Genomic DNA, 13,662 nt, shown 5'->3' on the forward strand with positions numbered 1-13,662 from the left:
GTAAGCCACCGTCTATGGTATTTTGTATGATAACTGAGAAGACTAATAGGTCTTTCTCACTAGACAATCCTTCATTATGCCAATATCTTGCTACATTTAATAATCTCTCTCTATATAAGACTAATATGCAAAGTGTCCCCTCAGGAGTTTGACCAGAGACCAGGAGTTCATTGCTGGCTATGATGTGAACTGACCACCAGGGGGCGGTGAAGAACATGGCAGGCGACCAGCTGTGGCTGCAGGGTGCTGAGGGAGCAAGGGAAGGATGAGGCAGGAGGTGGGGAGGCAGGGAGGCAGGGAACCTGATAGGCCCTGATCGCCAGCCAGGCCTAGGGACCCTACCAGTGCACAAATTTTGTGCACTAGGCCTCTAGTTCTTTATAAAAACTTTCCTTATTAAAATTAGTGTGTGGTGTTTGTCTCTGATTGGCTCCACACTGATAAAATCAGGAATAAATGTTTTATAGCCAAATAAGGCAGAAAAATATAACAAAAGTGGGTCAAGCTCCGGTAGTGGTTTCACAGCAAGAGACAGAGGTAAATGGGCACTTTGGTCTGATTTCTGGAAGCATCAGGGGGAAGTATAAAGTAGGAACCATGGTGGGAAATGTGGCTGATGGTGGTTTGGATCAGTTGGGCTTTCTTTGTTATCTGAAAGCATCATTTTTCCAAATGGCATTTTGACATTTTTATCACCCTTCCCCCTGGGGGTGCACAAGCACACACACATGCTCCGTCCTTCCCCCCAACACACACACAAAACAGGTTTCCACTGGTTAGGTATATCACTATTAACATAATCACAGATAAGTTGTGAATTTCCTGCTTAGAGAGGGCAGTTGCCCAGTACTCAGCAAGATAATCAGTGTGACAGCTCACAGAATACAAATACCAAGCCAAAGGCAAAAACCAAGAAAAGAGGACCTCTAATAGCAGTAGCATCTGAGTATAGCCAGCAGGGTTTAACTCACTAAAGATTAAAAAAGAGGACAGGATCAATAATGTAGAATTTGAGAGAAGAGAAATTATCAATATGAAAAGGAAGATGTACATTAGAACAAAGAAGGCACATAATCCATTGAATTATCTATGTTTCTTATCTTAAAATAAGATCTAACACCTAATGAGCATTTAACTATGGCTGAGCTTACAAATTTTCATTTACCCTCCACTAAAACATCTATTAAGGCTGTTTAGTTCATTGTTCCCTCCATTTCTCACTAATCAACTACATGCCTTTCTCCCTACCCTCCTTTAAGTATTATCTCCTCAGAGAGGCCTTTTGTAACTGCCTTGTCTGAAATACAAGCTTCCTGTTCTGGTTACTTGATCCAGATTCTACATTAATATTTTTTCATAGGACTTAATGCTATCTGATGTTACACTATGCACCTACTTTTTTTTCCTTCTGTCTTACCAACAGAATATAAGCCCCTTGAGGTCAAGGACTTTGTCCTTCTAACTCACTTATTTTTTTATTATTGATTTCAGAGGGAAGGGCGAAAAAGAGATAGATAGAAACATCAAAGATGAGAGAGAATGAGAGAGAGCTGCCACCTGCATATTCCTAGCCATGTGCCCTGACCAGGAATTGAATCGTGACCTCTTGGTTCATAGGTCAACGTTCAACCACTCAGCCACACCAGTCGGGCCTAAGTCACTTCTTTAGCCCCAGTGTTTGGAACTATGCTGCTAACCAGCTCAACACACATTTACTAATTGAAAAATGAATGATTGAGTAAGTAAATTAACTAAATGTTACAACTGAAGAAGCTCAACGAAAGCTAATAAGTGGAAGTCCTGGGATTCTCACCCAGCTATATCTGACTCTAGAATTCATTCTCCCTACCGCCACAGTACAGTTTCACAATAAAGTTATTATCAACTTCACAATTATTCTTTAATTTAGTTAAAGTACTAAACTTTTGTCTAAGATCCCTAGTAAAGGTCTGTATTTGATACCATCTAGAGCCGTGCGGGTACGCACGTACAGTGCAATTGAAACTTCGTGACCTGTGTGCAGAAGTCGGTATTTTGTGGAAGAGCCACACCGAAGGGGCCAAAGAGCCGCATTTGGCTCCCAAGCCGCAGTTTGCCGACCACTGGAGAGAAAAGGTACTGGAAGCTTGGTGGACATCAGCTACGTCTAAGTCATTGCCATCATCCCTGTCAATGCTGCAGAGTTGGCACACCACATTAAATAGGATGGCATAACTGTACACAAGCAGAGATGTCAAAGTTATATAATTACATGTGGCATTTATTGACGAAATTTCGTACCTTTGACCCATTACATGAAATTAATCCTTGGTGGGATTTTATTTTAAAAAGTTATAATTCTGGTGATAAGCATTGTCTTGCTTTACCAGTATCTGAATTACAATACAATTCTAGAATCAAATAACAGGTCATCTGCCACAGAGGATATCGCTGCCAGTGAAAAAGGCAGAAACACTTTTAAAGTAGCAGTATCAATAGATAAAGTTACTCAAACTCTCAGAAGATTTGTAAGAGAAAGTAAAATGCTTGAAGTGAAAGGCAAAAATATTTAGTCTAAAAAATTCTAAAATGTTAGCAACAAATTAGTTCAAGACACATACTGTCAGCTTTCAGAGGGGATAGGGGTTGGCGGGGCTGGATGAAAGAAGGTATAAAGATTAGCCAAAAACATATATGCATAACCAATGGACACAGACAACAGTATAGTGATGGCCAGAGGGAGGGGGGCTGGAGGGCTGGGTGGAGGTGGGCAAAGGAGGGGAAAATGGGTCATCTTCAATAGTGTCAGCAATAAAAATAAAATTACAAAAATAAAATGGAGAATTGTGTTGGGAATAGACAGAGATATTAATACATACTTTTGGAATATGCTTACTGAGGAAAGTGTTGAAATAAAACCAAAAATATTCTGGAAATTAGAGTTAATCAGTACTTAACTATCAATCAAGAAAAAGGTTTCAAACAGCTCACAGTTACATGCCAACGAAAAGGCAGGGGTGAAGTGAAGAAATAACAGCACCTTGGATATAAAATACAGTTATGTTCATTTAATATGGAAATAGATGTAGGATTATGGCTTAGAAACTTTTACTACCATTAGACTAAATGAATGATGTTCAAAATAAACTATACAATTATTATAACATTGTAATATTTTTGGGGAAAGATGGAAATAATATAAAGAATAATTCAAGATATTTTCAAATGATTTAGATAAATATCTAAATAAATTATGGATACATTGCCTTTTCCAATAATTAAATTAAAACATTTAATTAAATGAAATAAGTGATGACTGATATTTTTCCTTTCTTAACATTTTGTATCATTTGTGCAATTTCTCACTGTGTGTATCACTTTTTTTCTTAAGTCATTTGTAAATAAGTTAAAGAAGACAATGACATTTCACCCCTAATTACTTCAGTATTCATGTCCTTATGAATAAAGACATTTTTCTTATATAGAAACAAAATATTTTTTAATCTTGTGGGACAAATATTAAGATAGCAGGACATATCTTTAAGATCTCAAATCTTGCCCTGGCCAGTGAGGTTCACTTGGCTGACCATCATACCACGCACCAAAAGGCTGCAGGTTCTATTCCTGGTCAGGACACTTGACTGGGTTGCAGGCTTAATCCCTGATAGGGGGCGTGCAGGAGGCAGTGGATCAATGTTTCACTGCCACATCAACCTTTCTCTCTTCTTCTCCCTTATTCTCTCTCTAAAAAACAATTAAAGACAATAGGGTGGCCTTCACTGGGTTGGTTCAGTGGATAGAGCTTTGATCTGTGGACTACAGGGTCCCGGGTATTTTCCCGGTCTCATATTGAAAAGGAGCAGGAAAAGCTCCAGAGTTTGGGTAAACATAAGCAAATGCACATTGTACAAGAAAATCTGAATTGTTTTTTGGGGGGTGTTGTTGTTATTCTGGGAAAAATGAATTGATAACACCTTGACACATACGGTCTATATTTTTAAAATGCAACAATTTCTATTTACTTTCAATAATTTTTTCATTCTTGTAATTATTTTGGGTTCTCTAATATACACATTTATTAGCATGTATCATATTATTAGTACTTGCTTTAATATATTTCATTCATCATTTTAATGCTAGAACTTTGAGAACTAAGATTTACCATATATCTTTGTCTATATGTATTATGTATCTATCTACTGACCTATCATCATCCATCTATCTAAACCTATATCCAATTATATATCTATAGTTATTTCCATATCTATTTGCTTTAGCATTTTGATGGACTGAATAGATGTTCATTTAAATTGGTATTGAAAATGTGTATCTTGGCTATCAGTACAACCACTCATAACATTTTTATAGGTATTTTTAACCTTACTAATTTTGGAAAAAATTAACTATGCATTTTTCCCTTTTTACAATACTGCAAAGCAATATATTTTTGTTACTCAGAATAATTATATTCCACAGAACTGCACATAGTTGAGAACTCAGTAAATTTTTATTGATTTGTTAAACCTAATGCACTCTGTTTTACATTCATTGGACATACTATTATGGTATTTATTTAGTTCATATATACAGCCACAAACACCCTCTCTGTGGACAACAAAATGGGTAAGGGTATGAGCCTACAGATAGGTCAAAAACCATTGCCAGCTTCAGGCCTTTTATACCATTGGACACTTATTGGACACTGGATTAAATATCAACATGATGAGCAACAGACCACAAAGATGATCTAATTTAATCTCTTTCACATTTCAGAGGCATCTCACAGGGAAAGGCCTGTTGGAGGACAGGACACCTACCTAGCAAATTGATCCTTTAAAGAGAGAGTTACAGTGCTTACGGCACATATTGGCTTTCATTTTGTGTTAGAGAACAGACCAGAACAGAATTTTATTTTTAAAGATTGCAAGTTATAAAAGGTTTTAAAATGTAAGAACAATTCCAAATGAGAGATCGTTACCAGCAATGAACACATAAAATAATAATGTATCATAGTTCAAATCCTGTTTCAGTGTAATTCCACATACGTCATTGACCACCTACTATATGCAACTCACTGTTCTACAACAAAGATTATTGACAGTAGTGTTAACCTTGAGGAGATCATCTTTTAGTAGAAAAAGGCTGGAGAAATTCCAAGAGTAAAAACAGCATTAAAGGAAACACAGAGTAAGAGGTTTGTTCTATTTTAACCCATTTCTGCTTTTGCTTTTACGAATAAACTAATGGAACAGAAAGCTGACTGGGGCGATGGATTAATAAAGAGATTGAATATCAATTGTGCCTCAATTCAAAATTTGATAATCAGGAAGATAAAATTCCAAGGCAATTGGGTATTTCAGTTAGAAAGAATAGTAAAAGGTAAGGTTCTAAAATGGTGGAATGGGGTGGGGAGAAGAATGTAACCAGATGAAAATAAGAACAGAAAGGTGGGTTTGCAAAACACCATGCCAAGAAACTTGAACTTAGCCCCATAGCCCAGTAGTTTACAATTTTAATATACATCAGAATCATTTGGAGGAGTCGTTAAAAGACAGATTGTTTGGCTCCACCATCAGAGTTTCAGGTTCAGAAAGTGTTGATTGGTACCTAAGAATCTGTATTTCTAAAAAGTTCCCCGATGATGATTCTAGATGACACTCTTCAGAAGAACTGCTCTTATCAATGTAGACAGGAGGAAATGTCTGTGAAGAAAGTGGTATTATCTGATCTAAATTTTTGAAAGATCATTCTAGTGGCAATATCAAGAATGGATTAGACAGCTGGGAGCAGGGAGACCACTTAGAAAGTTCTTAAAATGGTAGAACTGAAGGAAAAAGTAGCAAAGGGTATGAAAAGGAAATATGGGGGGAAATTATAGAGTCAGAACTAACAGGAATGGAGAGAGAGATCAGATGAGAGAGATGAGGAAGGGGGAGTCAAGGATGACTTTGAGGTTTCAAACCAGGATTCCCAAGAGAATCATAACATCATTAATGGAAATATGGAGCAGAAGTGGGGTCCTGGTGGCAGGTGTAACGTTTGGTTGGGGTAGAAAACTCCTTCCTCATCTTGCAACCCTTCTCCTGCCTTTATTGTAGGTGTTTATACAGCATAACATTGTAGCTTGTGTTGGCTGGTCTGTGCAACAAAAGCACTTCTTTGTGTTTCTTTTTCATATTATGAGCTTGGCTGGGCATTCAAGTCCTCTAAAATTAGAGAAAAATTCAATGGGAATGAAAATGAAGTGTGTTGTATATTTTAATATGCATTTTATTTCTCAAGAATAATATCACACAGAATAATTGTCTATTTGGTTAAATTCTTGCAGAGATTATGGGGGGAGTAAACACAGTTTGTGCATTGCTCTTTCAAGTGAATTTCTGAGAATTAAAAAAAAAAGTTGGAGCCATTTTTTAGTGATGTTGAGTCTATTTTTACCACTGTAAAAGAGGTCTCATGAAAACACACAAAATGTAGTACACATATCAGCTTTACACACAACTATTTTGGCATTCACCTGCATTTTTTTGTACAATCATCTCTATTATTATGGTTTACCATCCTTGTCATGGATGTAAAAATAACATCCATTTTATTTGTGCAGAATGCTTTCATTTACGTAGTATTTTCATAAACATTATCAAACTTAAGCAAGAAAAAGTGTGTCAATGAATTCACAAAAAAGTCACAGGGAAGTTTTTGTGTCTTTTTATGTTTAAAGAGTCAAGAATATGGAAAAAAAAAGTATAGAAGGTTTCCTTGGACTTTATTTTTTTAAAATATATTTTATTGATTTTTTACAGAGAGGAAGGGAGAGAGATAGGAGATAGTCAGAAACATCGATGAGAGAGAAACATCGATCAACTGCCTCCTGCACATCTCCCACTGGGGATGTGCCCGCAACCCAGGTACATGCCCTTGACCGGAATCGAACCTGGGACCCTTCAGTCCGCAGGCCGACGCTCTATCCACTGAGCCAAACCGGTTTTGGCATCCTTGGACTTTAAACTCTACTTTCCAGAGATTTTGTTGACATGCTTTCAGTACTCCTTAAATAATCATAGCAAGTAGAAATATATGTTTAGAAAATATTAAGTTACATTGATTCAGACTTTGTTGTTCTAAATTTTGATCTTTCCTGTCTTTGAGAGTGCAGCCTCTAGGTGTGGGGCAAATTTGTGTACATTTGTGAGGGCTGGATCAGTTTGAGAGGATATGCTTCTGTGAAACAATTATATTGAACAGTTGTTAATATGGACATCTACTAAATTCCAAGAAAATTTAAGTTGTTTTAGTGTTACTTAGCAATTAAAAGATCCTCAAGTACTGGCTTAAGTGAGATGATCTTCATAGCCTATTTATTAATACTGACTAAACTCAAAATTAGATAAATCTTCTGGCCTAATAGATGCTACCAAATGATAACATTTATTACTTACTTATTGTTATTTCCATAAAACTTTATATTTTCAGGGAGTGGCATTTTGCTTTTTATACAGTTACTGAGGAACATATAATTTTTCATGATTCATCCAGCTCAATATCCTTTCTTTGGCTGCTTTATCAAAAAGCTGTAACTAGGTTCCATTATATACCCTAGGCCTATACCAGGGGTGGGCAAACTTTTTGACTCGAGGGCCACAATGGGTTCTTAAACTGGACCGGAGGGCCAGAACAAAAGCATGGATGGAGTGTTTGTATGAAATAATATAAATTCAAAGTAAACATCATTACATAAAAGGGTACGGTCTTTTTTTTTTCAGTTTTATTCATTTCAAATGGGCCAGATCCGGCCCGCGGGCCGTAGTTTGCCCAAGGCTGGCCTAGACTCTTAGTAGTCACATCATGACCCTTTCCTTTCATATGTATCAAACAGAAAATATCTGAAATTAGGGAAGGAAGGAATGATTTTATAGTATTTAGTGTGAATCACCTCTGAAAGGAGGCATTCATTGATTCATTCTTTATTTCAACAAATATTTAAGGGCAATTTGCTATAGCTAGGTATTTCTGGGGCTTGAATAAAACATTTGATAACATCTATATATATAATACCCTAATATGCAAAAAGACCGAACGGTGGAACAACTGAACAACCGAACAACTGGTCGCTATGATGTTTGCTGACCACCAGAGCGTGCGTGCGGAACATGGTGAGCATTGGCCACAGCAGGATGGTGGAGCAAGTGAGCGGGGGCACCAGACCAGGGCGTGCCTCTGGTGGTTACTGAAAATCTTTGTTCCCGTGTGCCACGGTCCCCCCCAGCACTAGCACCCGCTGCTGGAGCCCGGTGCTGGTCCTGATCACTTGGTGCCGTCGGTGGGTTCGAGTGGCAGCTGCCAGCCCTGATTGCCCCTCAGGGCTTCCCCACCTCCCCCTGCTCCTAAAGGGCAATTGGGACAGCAGCCTCAGCTTGCACTCACTGCTGGAGCTGGCCCCAATTGCTTCGTGCTGTCAGCGGGTGCAAGTGGGGCTGGTGCCATCAGCCTTTCAAGGTGCACAAATTTGTGCACTGGGCCCCCAGTTACTGTATATGACATTAAGCAGGGTTCCCTTCCTCTATATTAAACTTGCAGCTTACCTTGTTCTCACTGTGTTTTCATGATCAAGATGGGACATTTGTCTCAAACCTTATTTTATTCTTTCAATCTGATATTCATGGGTATTTTCAAAGCTAAACAAGGCAGTGTTGTGTGCTCCTTTAGCAATTATTCATTAAGGTGCTTTAAAAATATTTCTTCTTTTATTACTCTCTAGTTCTCAAAGGCAAGTTCTTGTCTTTGTATTTTTTCATTTCTTTAAATATGTATATATTTTGACAATATTACAGATCTTTTCTTTTTATTTAACATGAAGGGTCACACTGGTCTATATAGATACCCACTTGGGTGCCTTGCAATTATGAGACATAAATATTTATTATGAAATGTATAAAGTCTATGCATTATCTTTCTTTATTTCCATTACTGTGCAATGAAATAGCCAACCATATATTCTTTCATTCCATAAGGCAGGAAATACTGAATAATTTAAGAGCTTGGAAATTTCAGAACTTCATTCAGTGGAGTAGTTCTAGTCCCTGATCTCTATTCTAATATGCTGCCAGTTATTGCAAGTCATAATAGCACAATACAGGGCCCACAATGACTATCACTCACTCAGTTGTTTCCTAGAATGGCTTCGGGGTATGAAGTAAACTATACTACATCACCATCCTCATAATGAGATCTTACTGCTGGATAAACAAGCTCCCCGCAGGCTCTACCTGCTGATAGGACCCAATGAACCCAATATTTAACACTTCACAGAGGCTCCTCCCTGCCATTCTTCAATATTTCATGCATCACTTTCAAAAGAAAAATTGATGCATAGAAGTAGAAAATTGGGCTACTGACTCCTGGGTCCCTTGCTATAACCTGGCTTAGTAACAAATCTCAATTAAATTTCTGGGTTCGGTGAGATAACAGAAGTTTCAAAGTTCCCAAGAAGATTGTGGAAATCTGAGGGCCTTGGTTCTGTGATGGCGTGTGGCTGCCAGGTGCCAGCGAACTTGTGTTGGCTCTCAAAATCCCCACGTAGCTGCTGCCGCCTTCTACTGCCCTCACCATGTTCCTCACCTGGTCTGAGTACGACAGGGGTTTGAATACTTTTTCCCCAGAAGGAAGATTATTTTAAGTGGAATATGCCATTGAGGCTATCAAACTTGGTTCTACAGCCATTGGGATCCGGACATGGGGCTGTGCCTAGCTGTAGAGAAGAGAATTACCTCCCCACTCATGGAGCCAAGCAGCACTGAGAAAATTGTAGAGATTGATACTCACATAGATTGTGCCATGAGTGGGCTAATTGCTGATGCTAAGACTTTAATTGATAAAGCCAGAGTGGAGACACAGAACCATTGGGTCACCTATAATGAGATAATGATGGTGGAGAGTATGACCCAGGCTGTGTCCAATCTGGCTCTAGTCTGGAAAGGAAGATGCCAATCCAGTTGCCATTGTTCTTTCCTTTGGAGTAGCACTGTTATTTTGAGGAGCTGATGAGAAAGGTCCTCAGCTGTTTCACATGGACCCATCTGGGACCTTTGTACAGTGTGATGCTCAATTGGCTCTGCTTCAGAGGGTGCCCAGAGCTCCTTGCAAGAAGTTTACCACAAGTCGATGACTCTGAAAGAAGCCATCAAATCCTCACTCATTATCCTCAAACAAGCAATGGAGGAGAAATTGAATGCAACTAACATAGAGCTAGCCACTGTGCAGCCTGGCCAGAATTTCTGCATGTTCACAAAGGAAGCACTTGAGGAGGTCATCAAGGACATTTAAGGAAGTGTGGTCCTCAGAGATTCTCTGGGACAATTTCAATTTTCCTGGTTGCCCTTAACTTTTATGTTCAACTTTTAGTCCTTGGAAAATCTGCAGCATATGTGCTTTGATGATGGCTGTACATAAAAGCAGTTCCAAAATAAAGAAAAATAAAAAAATAAAAGATTGTGGAAATCTAAATTCTTATTCTATCTGACCAATTTACACATGGCCTTTGGTGAAACCAGTCTGCCCAAAGAAATGACTGAAACATAATCAGTGCTTCTTCATTTGCTTGAAATATTCATTAAAAATATTGAGTCAGAGAAAGGTAAGTATCACATGATCTCACTCATATGTAGAATCTAATAAACAACATAAACTGATGAACAAAAATATATCCAGAAACAAAGAAGCATCAAACAGACTGTTGAACCTCAGAGGGAAGGCAGGGGATGGTGGGTGGGTGGGAAGAGATCAACCAATGAACTTGTATGCATATATGCATAGCCCATGGACACAGACAATAGGGTGGTGGGCAGGGACTTGCTGGAAGAGGTCAATGGGGGATAAAGGAGGAAATATGTAATACTTTCAACAATAAAGATTAAAAAAAATTGTGATGTAAAAAATGAAAACTTTTAGCAACAAAATCAATTTGATCTCCATATAAACTAGCTTGTACATTCTCCAAAATGAGATAAAATATACATATTCAAAACTTAATTCTCTAATACAGATTCTCTTTGTGGCTATAATGAATGCAGTAAAATGACTATTATAACATGAAAGCCTAGATATTTGTGATCTGATTATACTATATATACAAATTATTTTCTCTGATATATAAGTATAATTTATACATCATTCCACTTCTATATTGTGGAAAGTGCTTAATAAAGCTGTGTTCTTCCTTCAGGGTTCTACTTTGCTAGTTAATTATTATAAAATATAATAAAAAGTGCCAAGTTAAGTAACAAAATAAAAATATCAACAACCCAAAATAAATTTAACACACTTTGGGGTCAATCCAACCTTATTTATAAGTTGTATATCTAACATTAATAGAAAAGTCACATATCTGAAAAAAATATTGCCTTGCAGTTAATTTCTAATTGAAGACCTTTGATTTACAAACACATTAATTCATGATTATTTAAACTTCTCTAGATAATTTAAAATTTTACAGCTACGACTCCATTAAATATACTTTTAACAAAAGGTATAGATAATACAGAAAAACAATGAAACCAAAAGCTGGTTCTTTGAAAAGATCAATAAAATCGATAATGGTTTAACAAGGCTAACTGAGAAACAGAATTTGATGAAAACGACAGTGTAATAATTATCAAAACTAGTTTATATTTTATAAATAGGTACATGTAGAATAATTGAGGATCTAGCTGCTGAGAACAGTACATTTTGTCAACGCTTAGGTCAATGTTATATGATAAAATTACATTTATTTTTAAAATTATAAATCTATATAAAATAAATATTATATTCACACACTTTTAGGGGTCTATTACTGAGTATCTACTGGAACCAAAACAAAAGAAAACAAGATATCCAAAGCCTTTACTTGTGTTTTCCCCATGTCCACTTCTATGAATGCTCACTTAGAGAATAAACTACAACCTACTTTATTCTACATCACAGATGGCTTCACAACTGTCATAGAAGAACAGCCTCATCAATCTTCTCCCAATGTTTGAGTTCCCCAATGTTTCACTACTGGAAAAGTGTGTCAGTCACAAAAAATGCAGGTATACAAAAATACGAACACATATTCCAGAGACTGTGGGGAGAATATGCCCTCCCTGTCCCCCAAATTCATAAAAGGAGAAAATTCTGATTCTTACCTCTATAAAAATCACAATAAGTGCCCTAGCCGGTTTGGCTCAGTGGATAGAGCGTCGGCCTGCGGACTCAGGGGTCCCAAGTTCGATTCTGGTTAAGGGCATATACCTTGGTTGCAGGCACATACCCAGTGGGGAGTGTGCAGAAGGCAGCTGATGGATGTTTCTCTCTCATCGATGTTTCTGACTCTCTATCCCTCTCCCTTCCTCTCTGTAAAAAATCAATAAAATATATTTTAAAAAATCATAATAAGCTTAGGGGGAAATTCATATAATACATTTTTGAATATACCATAATTTGGGGGCAATTTGAGTTGAAAATGTCAGCATAAAACAGAATAATCCTATATAATAAAGAGGCAATATGCAAATTAACCCTCACACCCTCGCAAGATAGCTGCCTAGGACCAGGTCGGCAGGGGGGTTAGTGAGGGTGACCCAATGACTGAACAAGCAGGCTGCGTGGGGTGACCAGGCCGGCTGGGGGGCAGATGAGGGACGACCAAATGACTGAACAATCAAGTGGCGTGGGGCGACCAGGCTGGTGGAGGGAGCCGTGAGGGGTGACCAGGCCGGCCGGGGGGCAGTTAGGGGCAACCAGGCAGGCAGGCAGGCACTATTAGGAGTCTGCAGTGCACAATTTTGAGAGGGATCAGGCCTAAACTGGCAGTCGGACATCCCCCTAGGGGTCCTGGATTGGAGAGGGTACAGGCTAGGCTGATGGGACCCCCCCTCCCGTGCACAAATTTAGTGCACTGGGCCTCCAGTATACTATAAGCCCTAAAATACCATGAGCAAAGAATGAAAAGGAAACTTTATTATTTTCATGAGTATATATAAAGGAAGACGCTATAAAGCATATGTATACATGTGTCTAAAGTAAACTTAACCTATATGTAAATAATTAATTTAAAACATTTTAGAGAACCTGAACAGCACTATTTCCTACTTCCTAATTAGGAGGTAAGACTATATCATAGCAGTATTAATTTGGACATCTAGCCTAATAGTGATGGTTGGATGTGATAAGGAGACTTAATGCCTTCTTACTTCATCTAAAAACCCAAACTTGACTTATCTCGGTAATCTAAGTCTATGATTTGACTAGGGCAGTTGTTGGCAAACTGCGGCTTGTGAGCCATATGTGGCTCTTTGGCCCCTTGAGTGTGGCTCTTCCACAAAATACTGACTTCTGCATATGGGCCACAAAGTTTCAATCACACTGTACGTGCACGCCCGCATGAGGTATTTTGTGGTATTTTGTGGAAGAGCCACATTGAAGGGGCCAAAGAGCTGCATGTGGCTCGCGAGCCGCAGTTTGCTGACCACGGCCTTGGTGGGTGGGAGTGGCTGGGGAGAGGGTACATGGGAGAAAAAGAAGACATATCTACACTAATAAAAGAGATACATGGTAATTGGCGTACGACCGCTACCCTTCCCATTGGCTAATCAGAGAGATATGCAAATTAACTGGCAGCCAAGATGGTGGCCGGCAGCCAGGCAGCTTAAACTGAACATGCGG

At 38.3% G+C, this 13,662-nt stretch overlaps 1 pseudogene; it reads left to right on the top strand.

Moving 5' to 3' along the window:
- Nucleotides 1-9,581: 9,581 nt before the first annotated feature.
- LOC102756930 lies at nucleotides 9,582-10,302 on the top strand (annotated as a pseudogene).
- The last annotated feature ends 3,360 nt before the right edge of the window (nucleotides 10,303-13,662 follow it).

This window comes from Myotis davidii, unplaced genomic scaffold, assembly GCF_000327345.1.
Source record: "Myotis davidii unplaced genomic scaffold, ASM32734v1 scaffold29, whole genome shotgun sequence".
NCBI classification, from domain to species: domain Eukaryota; kingdom Metazoa; phylum Chordata; class Mammalia; order Chiroptera; family Vespertilionidae; genus Myotis; species Myotis davidii.